Below are 16,560 nucleotides of genomic sequence, written 5' to 3' on the forward strand. Positions count from 1 at the left end.
ATTGGTGATTTTAGCATTAGCTCTGGAGAGACCTGTGTGCTTGATTATTATTTGGGGGGGGGATTATGGGATATGAATTAATGGCTTTGATTGTATTGGTACACTGAAAATCTATGTGATCTTGTTATGTGTTATGAACAAACAAATTCAATCTGAACTGTAAGATGAGCTGTATGTTTGTACAGTGGTTAATACTTCCATGCTCAAATAAGAATTTCTTTTATTTGTTTGTTTGTTTGTTTTTTAAAAAGGCTGAACCTGGTCAGAATTGTTTGCAGATGAGGCTGAAGTCAATTCCAATCCTGAAAGTCAGAGGTGCTTTTAACCTCCAGGAAGGTTTTGTTTGTGTATGTGGAGATTTGGATTATGAGTAGCGAAAGAGGTTTTCTGTTCTTAGACCATTACAAAAGCAAGATTTAATTTTGCCCTTAGATCCTTCTGATCTTCATTATGCCATCTTACCTCTTCCTGGGTTTATGCTCTACCCTTAAAGCAGATTCTCAGAGCAGCTTACAGCGCTAAAGCAAAAGTACCATCCCCAAAGCATTTAAGAGCATAAACACACCACAAACAAAAAGCAGCACAATCCTAAATCTAAAAAGAGCTTTACATTTAATACCTTTTCGCCAGAGTAAGCATGCTGGAGAGAAGAACCTGCTTTGTGTGCACCTTTTGAAATGCTAATGAGCCCATGCAACCCAGCCTTTCCTTTTATTTGTTTAGCTTTCCTTAACCATTTTGACCTATTTTCCAAAGAGATTGGTCTAGTTGGCATCTCAGGAGACTCCCTCTCAGTGTTTCCATGAGTCACACAGAGATCCTCAAACGCAGTACTTTTGATTTCAGTTGCTCAGGTCTATTTCAAATGATGCTTCAGAACGAACATAGCAAGCTGCCTTATAGTGAGATGCTTCCAAAGTGTTGCTATTTTTGGGTGGGATTCAGTCACATCCTGGCAAATTCAGGTTGCACGGTTCTAATTGTGCAACAAACTGGCCTCCCCAGCAAAAAGATCAGACTTTTTGCAATAAGGAAAGTGATGGAAATATGCATTTGAAACAGTGGAGTGGCACTTGCTTTGATGCAATGCTGCCATCTAACCTCTCTGCAAACAAATCAGAACCTAGGACCTTCTGCACATAAAGCGAATGTTCTGCCCCTGAGCTGTATATGATGTCAGGTATGGGATGCGGGTGGTGCTGTGGGTTAAACCACAGAGCCTAGGACTTCCCAATCAGAAGGTTGGTGGTTCGAATCTCCGTGACGGGGTGAGCTCCCATTGCTCGGTCCCAGCTCCTGCCAACCTAGCAGTTTGAAAGCACGTCAAAAGTGCAAGTAGATAAATAGGTACTGCTCTGGTGGGAAGGTAAATGGCGTTTCCGTGCACTGCTCTGGTTCACCAGAAGCGGCTTAGTCATGCTGGCCACATGACCCGAAGCCTCCCTCGGCCAATAAAGCGAGATGAGCGCCGCAACCCCAGAGTCAGCCACGACTGGACCTAATGGTCAGGGATCCCTTTACCTTTACCTTTACCTATGGGACAGGCAATGGCAGGGCTTGGCTTAATGAGTGTTGACAGGCACTGCCAATCAGCTGGTTGCCTGCACAGCCCCTTCGTAGCTGGTTGTCAGCTCTTCAGAAGCCCGGTTCAAAGTGCTACACAAAATAGCACTTTGGGAGAGGGGCTTCTGAAGACATCTGTTAGTGTGCTATCTTGCCCTACACTTTGAATGGGACTTTTGAGGCATGAATGGTGACCTTTGAATCTTTGAATTGTAGGCTTGGAAGGGACCACGAGGCTCATCTAGTACAAGTCTTTTGCCCAACGTGGAGCTTGAACCCACCACCCTGAGATTAAGAGTCTCATGATCTACTGACTGAACCATCCCAGAGACTTGACATCTTCATGACTTCAGGTGCGTGGAGCAGAGTTTGGAAAGTCAATGAAGGTACACAGAGCAGCACAATGCATTAGAAGAAGTGTAAATATGCTTGCTCCTCCTAACAAAGAACAGATGTCAGTGCTACACCAACACTAGTCACCCTCAGCACAAACAAAAATGGTACTAGTCTTGTTTCCATCCATTTGCCTTTCATGACTGGGTTAAGAAGAGAAAATCCTGTTGGATTTGGTTTCCTCTGCATGAAGTTGGGAGGGACTAGGAAGAATTACTGAGGTGTTGAAGGATTAGCAAACCTCAAGACAAGTAAAGCTTAAACATTAATCATTGATAGACAGATCCAAGGGCATCCCTAGGGATTGCTAACAGCTTAGAGATTGCTTGAAAGATAAAGCAGTATACAAATTCAATAACTAACTATTCTCCCTATAAGTTTCATGCTTCTTGAGCTAACGTTCCTAGTAATAGTCCCATTAAGAAAAAGTATAATGAAAGTAATAAAAATATGTTAACAAAACAGAAGAAAACACACAACACTAAGCTGTAGATCAATTTAATACACCAAACACTGCTGGAAAGCCTTGGTGAGCAGGTGAGTTTTAAGTAGACAACCAAAATGTCAGCACTAAGTGCAAACATGATTTTCATTGGAAGTACATTCCAAAGTCCAGGTGCCACAACACTAAATATCCTGGGCTTAGTGGACTTAAAAAGAACCTCATGGGCACACAGCACTACTAAACACATCTCTCACGAGGACCAAAATGACCAGGAAGGGGTGCATAATGTAAGGCTTCCTTGTCACTGCTGCTAATCGGTCAGATTCCCACATATTGTTTGGATATGCACTATAGTGTTTTAACATTCTGAGAAGTGCATTAAAAAAAACCCTGATGGCGATCTTGATACAAAATTTATAAAATATTTAACAAAAGTGGTTCTTACTGTATTTTTAGATCCCTTCAGTTAGTAAATGGGTAAACACAAAGCACTTGCTGTTTCAGATTTCATGCCACTTAGGCTGGAATAAGCCTCAACTGGAGCTGTGGGTTAAACCACAGAGCCTAGGATTTGCCAATCAGAAGGTCGGCAGTTCGAATCCCCGCGACGGGGTGGGCTCCCATTGCTCAGTCCCTGCTCCTGCCAACCTAGCAGTTTGAAAGCACGTCAAAAGTGCAAGTAGATAAATACCGTAGGTACTTCTCCGGCTGGAAGGTAAACAGCGTTTCTGTGCGCTGCTCTGGTTTGCCAGAAGTGGCTTAGTCATTCTGGCCACATGGCTATATGCCGGCTCCCTAGGCCAATAAAGTGAGATGAGCGCCGCAACCCCAGAGTCAGTCACGACCAGTGGAGTAGCGTGGGGGGTGCCAGGGGGGCCGGCCGCACCGGGCGCAACATGGGCGGGGGGCGCGCTCGCACTAGCAGCTCTCTGCCCCTACTAAAATCCACGGGTTAGGGAGCCCACGCTCGCTCGGCTTGGCGAGGAGGTCGCGGAAGGGGGAGAGCGAAGCCTTCTGCCGCGGGCAAAAAAAGGAGAGGAAGCCGGGTGGGCGGGCGGGCGGGCTGGCTGGCGGGGGTCTGGCTGCGCCTGCTGCTGCCGGTGCAGGGCAAGGCAAGCAGAGCGAGGAGGAGAGAGAGGGGAAGGGGGGGGAAAGCAGCTAGGAAACGCTGCGGTGTGGAGGAGGAATCAATTAAGGAGAGAAAGTGAAAAGCCTTGGAGAAAGGGAAAAAAGGAAAGAAAAGAGGCAGCTCCAGGAGAGCGCGGGGGAAAGAGAAGCCTCGCTGCTGCTGCTGCTGCTGCTGCTGCTGCTGCTGCTTGGGAGAGTAAATTACTGTACTTGCCTTGCCCCGGGTTAGGGGGCGCAAATTATTTGCCTTGCCCCGGGTTAGGGGGCGCAAATTACTTGCCTTGCCCCGGGTGCTGATAACCCACGCTACGCCGCTGGTCACGACTGGACCTAATGGTGAAGGCAGTGGCGTAGCGTGGGGGGTGCAGGGGGGGCCGGCCGCACCGGGCGCAACATCTGGGGGTTAGGGTTAGGGGGCGCAAATCCACGGGTTGGGGGCGCAAATTACTTGCCTTGCCCCGGGTGCTGACAACCCACGCTACGCCACTAGGTGAGGGGTCCCTTTACCTTTACCTAAGAGAAGGGGTGATTTGATTTTTTTAAACCCTGTCCCTCTTCACAATCCTCACATATAAAAAGCTGCTTCAAAATTATGTGACTGTCGTATCTGACATTGCAAGCAAGCCCCCTTCCTTGCGCAATTTGCCCTTATCGAGTGGTCCCTAAGATTATCCGCAGTGGCTCCTAGCAGTCAGCAGTCAGCAACTGTTGAGATGTTTAGACGGTTGAGATGTATCTGACATCTGGTGGGCTTTAGCTGTAACTACAGCAGCAGCCCAGCCCAGACATGAACAGATCTACCTAGGAATCCACTTGCTTTCTACAAGAGCGGCTGTCCAAGGTTCGAACTACAGGTGGCGATGAGCTGCGGAAAGCAATTTCCAAGGCTGCCAGTCTAGGAGTAGGAAAAGAGTAGGAGGGGCTGCTTAAATCTTACCCATCTTATCGTTTGTCTGCTCAGAACTGCCCACCCTAAACTACTATTCTCCCTGTTGAGGAAAACGTACAGGCAATTCGTTCTTTTTTTCTCCTGGAAAAAAATAGCTTGTAGAAAACGATGCTGAGTATGCAAACAACAGAAAACAAAAGCAAAAGGCAGCCCCTCAAACCTTTCCTCCAAGGCTGCTTTATATAGAAAAAAACAAAACATACAGTTTGTATCTCAGTCTGCTGCAGTCCTGTTTCAGCCATGCTATGAGCCGGGGGCACTGGGCTAGACCTGGAGGACAAACAACTTACCTGCTACTGAGTAGCAGGTAACTGATCCAAAGGGCAAAATTTGAGCTAACAGGTGTGCAGGGCTTCTCCAGACATCCTTTACCTTGTGCATTTATGCTTATTTGTGCTCATGTTGGTATCAGGGCAGTTATCCACAAACACATTTTCAATGCTGCCTGCACCTCCAAAAGGTGGGCATACTGCTTCATTTCCACTTGGTGCATGTCCTGTAACTTCCTGCTAAAATTCTGCAACCTTTCCGTACCTCAAATGTTTTGGGCTCTGCATGTGTGTGTGTGTGTCCTACTTTTGTTGTTCGAGCGTGTCCCTCCAGACATCAATAATATGTTAAACGCTGGGGAAGCACTGCAGAACAACTAACAAAGCAGGATGGTGTGTGGATCATCCTGTATAAATCTGCTACTAATGCACTATTATTGCACCAATCACATAATGCAGAATACATTTACAAAACACAACATACCAGGCTGGTGTGGCTCTCAGGTTCTTCAGGATCTAAAAGCTATCCAAGGGAACTTTCCCCCAAAAAGCTAGCTGTGGATGCAACACAGTCCAGGGCTTAAATGAGCTCATGTATCTCCTAGGTAAAGGTAAAGGGACCCCTGACTGTTAAGTCCAGTCGCAGACAACTCTGGGGTTGCGGCGCTTATCTCGCTTTACTGGCCGAGGGAGCCGACATTTGTCTGCAGACAGTTTTTCCGGGTCATGTGGCCAGCATGACTAAGCCACTTCTGGCGAAACCAGAGCAGCGCACGGAAACGCCGTTTACCTTCCCGCCAGAGTGGTACCTACTTATCTATTTGCACTTGACGTGCTTTCGAACTGCTAGGTTGGCAGGAGCAGGGACCAAGCAATGGGAGCTCACCCTGTCACAGGGATTCAAACCACTGACCTTCTGATCGGCAAGCCCTAGGCTCTGTGGTTTAGACCACAGTGCCACCCGTGTCCCCATGTATCTCCTAGATGACTGCTATAGTCTTTCAAGTAGTATTTCCACAAAGGATCCATGCTAAGCCTTGAGGTCTCTTACTATGACACAACCAAATGGCCTTTGACTACAGTTTTTGTCTACTCCACTGGGGATGTATTTGGAGAACAAACCATTTTGGGTAGTGTCTGGGGTGATTTTATAAAACAACACTAACTGTTGCCATCCTAGATTTCTGCAGCAGGGCTGCGACCATAGTGTATTGGCAGGTAACAGGAATCTTATCATTGTGTCCGTTAAGTTGCTAATGCCTGGTGCTTGGACTTTTTGAGGTTGCTGTAAAATGATGCAAATATGACTCAGATGCTGAGAGGCCTTAAAAATAGATAAGGTTTAAGATCCAGCTGCTTACATAATCACACAAATCCACACTAATCCTTCTACAGTGCTACTCGGAACAGAGGACTTATCGAACTGGCAGTGCTGTGGACTCTGTAGTGCTCAGAACAAGGTTTCCTTGTCTTCAGCTGAGATTTTGAGGACAACATTCTGTGACTTTTCAGGCAGACTTTTAGCAATTTGTGGACTTCAAACAAAAATGCTGACATCCATAGGTGATTCCATGCATGATGTTAACTTTGGGAAATGCCTTCAAAGCATCTGATTATTCTTAATGACCGGTCTTCATTTTTTGTTGATATATAAAGAAATTGATTTTTCACAGATATTTGTATATTTCCGTAATTCTCTGCACACATGCAAACATGGCTGAGCCCAATATATTTGTTGCCTGAGGCAAAGGATGAGCTGGCACCCCCTTGCCCAATTCCACAAAAAGAAGTTGAGTGGCTTGACAACTGATAACATCAACAATGGCAACAGGCCTGGATCCTGAGGGCAGGTGAGGGGACAAGCCAGGCTGCAGGGCATACAAACCTCTGTCTTACAACCTCTTGTTGCATCTCTCTCTCACTTTCCTCAGAGACCATGCAGATCAGTCGTCTGTTTAATACACAGGACAGTTCATTACTGCAGCTGTCTTCCTAAAAGCAAAGGTATCCTTAAGAGGTAATGTGAGGCTAACTCAGATTGCTTGCTGCTCAGCAGGTAAACCTTTTGCGCCTATTAGGTCTGTAACTAATCTGTTTAGGATTAAATGTTATAGATATACCTGGCTGTAGCTGGGTGGAGATCTACTCTCCTTTATTGTTCTCTGTTTACGAGATTTTGGCATTTAATATGCCACCTAATAAAGGCTGGCTGCAGGCCCATGCAGATGGGAAGGGGCAGCTGGGTGCACTTGCCCTGGCCCTCAGGGGGCTGAGGCAGCTGGGGGGGGCACCAGGGGCCTGCCGGACTTATGCTGTCATAGCAAGAACATCTCATGCTACCCAGCTAACCTTGGAATCTCGCCCCAGGCCTCAGACAAGCTCTGCCTGGCTGGTAATGTCTTGGCTGTTCCTTAGCTGCTAAACTCTAGTTTTGCCATCTGATCAATGACAGGGAATTGCAGACTTAAAGAGAATGAATAGTATTCCACAACTTTTTGATGTAAGAACTAGGGCCCCCAAGGATTTGTATTGACCTCCCCCACTTTTTAAAAAATCTGTTAATAAATTATCTAGGAGTTGAGCAGTGAGGTGGCTCAACCCCCCCCAAGTTTGCTGGCTATATACTTCCCTTGTGAAAACTTTCCATTTGTTCCCACACATTTTCTTGTTCTTTAACCAGTTACTGATCTGACCTCTTAACTCAGGAGGGCTAAGTTTGTCATGAGCCTTTGGTGAGGGTCAAAATATTTTTTTTTACAAAAAACCTTAATAAAATAATGATGATGATGATGATGATTTATTTATACCCCAGCCACTCTGGGCGGCTTCCAAAGATTAAAATACAATAGTCTGTCAAGCATTAAAAGCTTCCCTAAACAGGGCTGCCTTCAGGTGTCTTCTAAAAGTCTGGTAGTTTTTTCCCTCTTTGACATCTGGTGGGAGGGCGTTCCACAGGATGGGTCCCACTACCGAGAAGGCCCTCTGCCTGGTTCCCTGTAACCTCACTTCTCGCAGTGAGGGAACCACCAAAGGCCCTCGGCGCTTGACCTACCAGTGTCCGGGTAGAACAATGGGGATGGAGACGCTCCTTCAGGTATACTGGACTGAGGCCATTTATTTATTTTTTTAATAAGATATTTATTAAGATTTTCAAAATATTACAAAATAAAAATAGAAAAAAGAAAAATACAAAATAAAATTAGTTAAAAACAAGTCAATCTTTCGATTACTTATTTTTCATTAGCTTGTTTCCCGGACCTCCTCACTCCTCCCTTTTTTGTATTCCAGTTCAGTTTGTTGGTTCAGCAAATCCTTCCCCTCTTTGTTTATCCTAATCTCTAATCTTAAAGTATTGTAACATTAAATTTTTACCTGTTAGTAATCCATTTTTCATATTCCCTTATAATATTTCTGCTAAAAACAATTTAATTTCTATCCAACATCATTCTAACATTCATTAATTTTACAATATTTCTGTAAATAGTCTTTAAATTTCTTCCAATCTTCTTCCACCGACTCTTCTCCCTGGTCTCGGATTCTGCCAGTCATTTCCGCCAGTTCCATGTAGTCAATCACCTTCGTCTGCCATTCTTCCAGAGTGGGTAGATCTTGTGTCTTCCAATACTTTGCAATGAGTATTCTTGCTGCTGTTGTGGCATACATAAAAAAAGTTCTATCCTTCTTTGGCACCAATTGGCCGACTATACCCAGGAGAAAGGCCTCTGGTTTCTTCAAGAAGGTATATTTAAATACTTTTTTCAATTCATTATAGATCATCTCCCAGAAAGTCTTAATCCTTGGGCACGTCCACCAAAGGTGAAAGAATGTACCTTCAGTTTCTTTACATTTCCAGCATTTATTATCGGGCAAATGATAGATTTTTGCAAGCTTGACTGGTGTCATGTACCACCTGTAAATCATTTTCATAATATTCTCTCTTAAGGCATTACATGCCGTAAACTTCATACCTGTGGTCCATAACTGTTCCCAGTCAGCCATCATTATATTATGTCCAACATCTTGTGCCCATTTAATCATAGCGGATTTCACCGTTTCATCCTGGACTGAGGCCATTTAGGGCTTTAAAGGTCAGCACCAACACTTTGAATTGTGCTCAGAAATGTAGTAATAATAATAATACTCACACAATGGAGCTTTGTGCCACATGGTGTTCCATGATCCTTCAAGGATAGTTTTCCCCATTAGCTTCCCACATTTCTTCCAGTACAATGGCAGAATCACAGACCAGAGACAAAGGGCCCTTACAGACCACAGAAAACATTCCTTTCATACCAAACTTGTACAATAGCTTTCATAAAAGGAAGGGCCCTTTATCTGGTGAACATAAATGGTAAAATAACTCACTTCAGCCAGATACAACCAATCTGAATGATACACTTGCTAAAAACTTTTTGGAAGTTCAGGTACAAACCCCTATCCACATGCATGTTGACACTTTCAAAGAATTCTAGAGGTCCTAAGATAGGAATTACTTTTGCAGAAGCCATGCTGATTCCTCTTCAGCAAGACTTGTTCTTCTGTATGCATGATATTTTTAAAATTTAATAGCCCTTTCCACCAATTTATCCAGAACTGGCCTTTAATTTGCTGGATTTCCCTTTGAATATAGATTCCATAAGACTGTATTGTGTATTTGTTTGCTTGGAAATATGAGTCTGATTGGTGTTTCCTGCTGGATGAGACCCATCTTGTGCAGCATTCTGTTTTCAAGTAGCTAACCAGATGCCTATAGAAAGCCCACAATGGATCAAACATTTACTCCAATAAGGCAATTGTTTCATGTTTTAGCCACACTGGTTTTCATTTTGTACTTTCTCAAATCCATACCCATCACATCACACCCCTTTTATCCTCAGGGACTGTCTCCTCGTCTCATATACAGTGCATTGCAGGATAATCCCTATTTTCTGACATCTGCCCTAGTTTTTTGGGAGAAATCTTGACGATCCTGTTAAAAATATTGTTGTTAATTTGTGCATAGATGCCCTATAAATGCCATTCTTGATGTTTCAGGTACTCTGAAGTCTTCTGAACCACCACTTCGCCAGCAGAGGGAACCCTTAACTCAGTAGATCAGCTGTACTTCCTGCAACAGGACTGAGCTACCTCCCTTTGGAGTTTTGGCATAGGTACACAAATATATGTGGTTCCAGTTTTGTGAAGTTGTGATGACCATTAATCTTGGGGGGGGGGGGCGAAGACTTTTAACCTTGCAGACCCCAAGAAAATGCACTGAAGATCGTTTTGTTTAATTTTTTGTGTAATTTTTATGTCTGCCGTGTCTTGACTCCTGCTGCACCATGAAACCTGCTTGACATGACTGGGAGAGTTTTCATTTCAGAAAAATGTCCCTACCTTGAGAAGCTTATAATTATGGGGGATCTCTAGATGTGCAAACTTTTAGCAGTGAGCCCCACCCACCCATCCTGAAAACACTTTTAACGTGTGTGTTTTCGGGCATACAATCTGTTCTTAAGTACAGAGCTCAATGGAAGCACACCTTTGTGTAGTCAGCTGTGCAAAGGTATGTCGGGTGTGATGTCACAAATTCATTTCCCTTTCCCTCAGTGGAACAGTTCTTTGACTTTTAAGAATTTGATTTAATATAATGATGATGATGGTGATGTAGATGATGAATTTGATAAAGCGCTTTAACTCCCTCCCCAAAGGCAGTCACCTACCTGAACCTTGGTGAGAGAGGTCAGCAGACAGCCAACTGATTAGTGTTGCTATCATTGGCATTCCAAACGCTACAAAAGTATTTAAATATCAAATCTGTAGCTTTAGAATGTGGCCTTTGAGCTGAAAAGGGTCTGAGCTTAGCAAATCACTTTTCTTTCGTTCTCTCCCAGCCTGTTTGCATATTGGAAATGGATGGTGAAAAGTTTTAGGAAGTTTACAACAAGTTGTGACTATTTATAGAGCTCCTTACTTTGATGCACACCAAAGCTTTAGACGTCTGTGTAATTTATGCAGGAGAAATCTTACATTGTTTAGCGGGGGGGGGGGGGAAAGTAGCTTTAGAGAGGATCTGAATTTACAAATGGCAAGGAACAAGAGCACCTTTTCTGTCTCTTCAAGCTTGTTGTTGTTTAGTCGTTTAGTTGTGTCCAACTCTTCGTGACCTCATGGACCAGAGCACGCCAGACACTCCTGTCTTCTACTGCCTCCTACAGTTTGGTCAAACTCATGTTAGTAACTTCAAGAACATTTTTTCAACCATCTCGTCCTCTGTCGTCCCCTTCTCCTTGTGCCCTCCATCTTTCCCAACACCAGGGTCTTTTCCAGGGAGTCTTCACTTCTCATGGGGTGGCCAAAGTATTGGAGCCTCAGCTTCATGATCTGTCCTTCCAGTGAGCACTCAGGGCTGATTTCCTTCAGAATGGATACGTTTGATCTTCTTACAGGCCATGGGACTCTCAAGAGTCTCCTCCAGCACCATAATTCAAAAGCATCAATTCTTTGGTGATCAACCTCCTTTATGGTCCAGCTCTCACTTCCATACATCACTACCTTAACATATGACAATTAAAAATACCTGAATATTGAGCAGTGAGTCGGGAGTTAACTGAAATCACACCCAGTGAGAATGTCAACAGAATTAATTTAAATATTAGAATGCATGTGCTAGTTTTAGTTGTGTTAGTTGGGTGAAGAGTTGGGATATTACATGTCAGTGGTTGGCGAATGACAAATAAGGCATTTCTAAGTGTAGAATGATGATTTAAACCAGGGTGGGAAGCATTCATTGTCAGTGGACAAATATTTGTGCTTAACTCTCTTGGCACCAATGATTCCCTGGTTATATTTATACAGTTTTGCTTCCCATTCTTATAACTCATTTGTATTCCATTTCCCACCCCAACACTGCTGTATCTAGTGACCCTGCTTTAAGCTAGGTTTGCGTAACTGGGCTGTCTCTAGGCTTTTGTGGGTGAGATCTAATCTTGCCTCCTCCAAATACCAAGGAGAGTTATGCACTCATATGACAAATGAAAAATATCAGTGATCATTAGATGCAATGGTAAACACATGATTGCAGTCAAAAGCAGGTCCTTCGTCTCAGTTTTCACCAACAACCAAGAAAACTTTCTCAAGATGGTCCACCAGCTGTATTATAGATGGCTGAAATTGGGGATGGAGGAGAAATGCAATTCAGTACGCATTTAAACACATTTCAGAAATTCGCACTTTCTGAAATGATATGCAAACCAAAACACAGCCCACCTTTGAACTTTGCACTTATCTGAATTTTTGCAATGCACTTTTTGAACCAAGCAATGTTTACAAATATGCATATATTAGGGGAGAGTATGCACAAAAGTGGAGATATTAGTGGAAGATAGCATAGCAAAATGCATTATATCGAATGAAATTGCTTGCATCGTTCAAAACTGCATCTAAAATGCGTTTGGAAGCAGAAATTCATACTAAAATACTGGTGACATTTCATGTGGATTTTTCATTTTAAAAAGTACAAATTGCTGCAGAATGTGGAGAACTAAATTTAAGATGGGGAAAATGAGAAACTGAGAGTAATGAAATGGATAAATCTTTCCATTCCTAGCTGACATACAGAACACTGGAAACTCTCTGTGTTACTGAGCTTGTAGGGAGAGGAGCACCTATTGGCACCTCTGGTCGGCCTGCCCTGTAGCGAGTGCCTTTTGAATGACAGTTTTCAATTAGATCAGCGCTATTATTGGCAAAAGAAGAAGAAGAAGTAATAAAAGACAAAGGGAATTTTATGGTAATAAGAGAAAACAAATTAAAAAGCGGGAAAGAAACATTGAGTTTTTGCATATGGCTTGGATTCCAACAAAAGATTAATGTTTAATTAGAGAACATTTATAGGAGTGCTGACAAAGCATTACATTTCTCTACTTTATCCCTTCTGCAGCATATGATTTGCCTAAAAGGCCCTCAAATCAATAGGTGCAAAATGTGATTTCTGAAAGTGTAAAATAATGTGCAGTGCTACAAGCAATGTTCTTACAGTCCAGGTTCCTGAAGCTTCACAGAAATGTATCCCATGATAAGGTTAATAAATGAGATCTCTGGGCAAGACTAAATAAATCTTGCCAAGCACAACTTTCTAAAAGTTCACCATAAACAGAGCATTCCCAAATCACATGGAATGCAGTTGCATGTAAACCTGTATCAGCAGTTATTTTTTAAAATAGCTATATCAAGGTCTTTTTTTTAAAAAAAAAAAATCTAATTAGTACAAAATTCATTTTTGGGGGTGTAAGCTTAAAATGAAGGTCAACAGAGGACAAAATTAAAGGATCTGAAGTAGCCTTCTATTGTGAATACATAATGCTGAAAGATGAACCAAATTAGCTCTCAGGCGGGTTGTGCCAGACTTAAGATCATCCGAAATGCATTGCACAATACTTTCAGTGATCTTTTACAGATAACTTTAGTATTTTTGGTCATTCAGAAGTAACTAGCACTTCAAAGTTGTATTTGTGTAAGCACACATAAGTGTTTCCAATTATGATAAGATCTGAATCTGGTGATGCATAACACGTATAAATCTGATGTATGTCTGCAAAGGAGGTCATTGTGGTTAACCAACAAGACAAAGTATAAATTCAGCTTTCAGCCTACTTCTCCCACCAAATCTGCTTTTGGATAATTCAGAAATCAGGACTTTCCCCTAATGTCATGTGACTGGTTGCTGCAATACTGCTTCACTTCAATTAGGTCTTTCTGATCATGGTTTGAGGGTAGAACTATCACATAGCTGCATAATGTAAGCGGTGTAGGCTTAAAGGTTTCAGATGAATTGCTCAATAAACTGAGATTTAATCCTGAGTTAGTCAGTCAAAGCACTGACTTTTAACGCTGAGAAGTAGGAGGCACTGTGGGGAGATGGTTAGCCGGTCTTTGGCTTGCACTTTTGATAGAGCTGGCTTTGTCGCTAGAGGACAGGTTGCGTCTTAGTAGAATGGAGCACCACTCAAAAGCATTGGCTGGTTCAGCAGTTGCCACCATTTCTGGACAGGGATCCACGCTCTGATAACCTCCCAACAGGAGGATAACCTAGTAACCTCCCAACAGGAATACAGTGGTACCTCAGGTTACAAACGCTTCAGGTTACATACGCTTCAGGTTACAGACTCTGCTAACCCAGAAATAGTGCTTCAGGTTAAGAACTTTGCTTCAGGATGAGAACAGAAATCGTGCTCTGGCGGCACGGCAGCAGCAGGAGGCCCCATTAGCTAAAGTGGTGCTTCAGGTTAGGAACAGTTTCAGGTTAAGAACGGACCTCCGGAACGAATTTAAGTACTTAACCCGAGGTACCACTGTAATGAAATGCATTATATACAGAACTGCCCTTGAATATGACTCAGGAGCTTAAATTGGTACAACTTCTAGAATGTTGACTATGGAACTTGCTTCCCCAGGAGGCAGTGATTGTGCACAGAACACCAGTTCTTTTAACAACAACAACACAAAAACACTTCAATGGCTCTCAGTTTGCTTCTGGGCACAATCTAAGGTGTTGGCAGCTACCCTTAAAACCCTAAAGCATGGGTAGGCAACCTAAGGCCCAGGGGCTGGTTCTGGCCCAATCGCCTTCTAAATCCGGCCCGTGGACGGTCCGGGAATCAGCGTGTTTTTACATGAGTAGAATGTATCCTTTTATTTAAAATGCATCTCTGGGTTATTTGTGGGGCATAGGAATTCGTTCATTTATTTTTTTCAAAATATAGTCCAGCCCCCCACAAGGTCCGAGGGACAGTGGACCGACCCCCTGCTGAAAAAGTTTGCTGACCTCTGCCCTAAAGGGACCAAAATACCTGAAGCAGCACCTCTTCCCATACTTCCTATTTGTTGCTTTCCATTTGGCAACACAGGAGAATGTAAGAAGTTCACAACAATATCCCACCCATCCGTGTCTTGCCTCCAGTAAATGGCCTGTTTCAGAAAGCTTCAGTAGTGCAGAATATTATCGATGGGATGCAATTGTGCTTCTCCATTAGCAGAAGGGCTTTTGAATCTGCGGACACAGCAGCTCCCCAAAGGAGGGTCAAATGATTTTTGCAAATTCCCTCTGCAGCCCCTTGGGGAAGGGCCATAACTCAGTGGTAGAACATCTGTTTTGCTTGCAAAAGGCAACCCCTGGCACCTCCAGGTAAGAGACCTATGTCTAAAATGGTAGATAGCAGCTGCCAGTCAGTGTAGACCACTGGTGGCGAACCTATGGTATGCGTGCCAGAGTGGGCACTCAGAGCCCTCTCTGTGGGCACGTGCATCATCGCCCCAGCAGGGCCACTGCTGGGGGGGTTGGCAAAGTGGGCAGCTGCTCCCCCCCCAATGCCGCTGCGGGTGGGAAACGCTCCCTAGAGCACCCGCCACCCACAATGGCGTCAGGAAGAGTTGCACGTCCTCCCCCGACGCCACTGTGACCAGCAAACGCTGCCTAGAGCGCCCGCCGTCCGCAACAGCGTCAGGGAGAGTTGTGCGCCCACTGGTGGGGTTGGGAGTCCAGCAACATCTGAAGGGCACCATAATGGCTGCCCCTGCATACACCAATAGCCTGCCTTTCCTTCATCACAGAACTCAAAGTTAGCATTCATGGGGTTCTTAGGCAAACTCTCGTCAAATGGCTAATAATAATAATAATAATAAATTATTTATACCCCACGCATCTGGCTGGGTTTATTTATTTATTTATATTTATTTGTATGTGCGCATGCAGACAATCATTATTTTCCCACATTAAATTGCCATGTTGGCACTTTGTGATAAAGATAAATAAGTGGGTTTTGGGTTGCAGTTTGGGCACTCGGTCTCTAAAAGGTTCGCCACCACTGGTGTAGGCAGACAGTCCTAAGCTTGGTGAGCCAATGGTCTGATTCAGTACAAGGCTGTTTATGTTCCACACACCCAAAGAGTGCTACGTAGATTTGGGAGATTCTCCAGAACAGTGTGGGAGATAGCAAGGGAAAGGAGGAAAATAGTGAAAATGGCTTCCCTCCTCCATATAGCAGAGAACTTCACTCTTCGGCTTTATTGAGTTGCATAAGTGTTGCCTAACTAAAGCATTTGGAGGGATGATCTGAGCTCCTCCCTGACATCTGCTAATATTCTTAATTGTCTGTCGTACTAGTCTTTGATGGCTAACAGTGATGATGGTTATAGGTTTCCTCCAGCATCAGTGACAGCATGCTTTTAAATATCAGCTGCTAGGGAACAACAGTGAGTGATAGCTATTGTCTTCCTGTCCTGCTTGTGAGTTTCCCAGAAGCCTTTGGATGCCCACTGTGAGAACAGGATGCTGACCCAGGCGGGTCTTTGCTCTGTTCCAGAAGGATTCTTCTTACGTTCAACCAATTTGTTTGATGCTTTTGTGAATTCAGTCAACTCTTGGCCATTATTGGTTCTGGGTTTTCACACATCAACCCAATGCTGTGTGAATCTGAACAGGCATATCCTGTATAAACAGAATGACACCAGTCTCTCAACGACCTTTCTTCTTGCATGTTATTAGCTCATTGTTCATTGTTTGCATGTTATAAATATGGGGGAAAGTACATAGAGGAGAAGGAACAAGAAGTCAAACATGCAAATATCCCGCTGGGATATTAACAGATTGAACTTCTGTTAAAGGTGGACCTGTTGAACTTGGCAAAATCTTTCCCCTTCTTTCTCTTCTTTGGATAAGAGTTTTGTGTGCCCTGAACACTTGCTCTTGACTCAACACCACCAACTGAATAAAAGCAAACCATTCTGAACCCTTTGCAGCAAATTATGTGTGATGGGAGGGATGCGGGTGGTGC

General features: G+C 43.7%; 1 long non-coding RNA gene across 2 annotated transcripts in view; it reads left to right on the top strand.

The window, feature by feature from the left end:
• LOC308477716 overlaps positions 1-9,904 on the top strand; it is a 29,932-nt gene extending 20,028 nt beyond the window's left edge. For both annotated transcript variants that reach the window (XR_013986671.1, XR_013986672.1), the window contains exons 2-3: positions 1,780-1,916; positions 9,782-9,904. This is a non-coding gene — a long non-coding RNA (uncharacterized lncRNA). The remainder of the gene's footprint in view (positions 1-1,779; positions 1,917-9,781) is intronic.
• The last annotated feature ends 6,656 nt before the right edge of the window (positions 9,905-16,560 follow it).

The sequence above is a fragment of the Podarcis pityusensis genome (genome assembly GCF_964106645.2).
Source record: "Podarcis pityusensis genome assembly, chromosome: 5".
Classification (NCBI taxonomy): Eukaryota; Metazoa; Chordata; class Lepidosauria; order Squamata; family Lacertidae; genus Podarcis; species Podarcis pityusensis.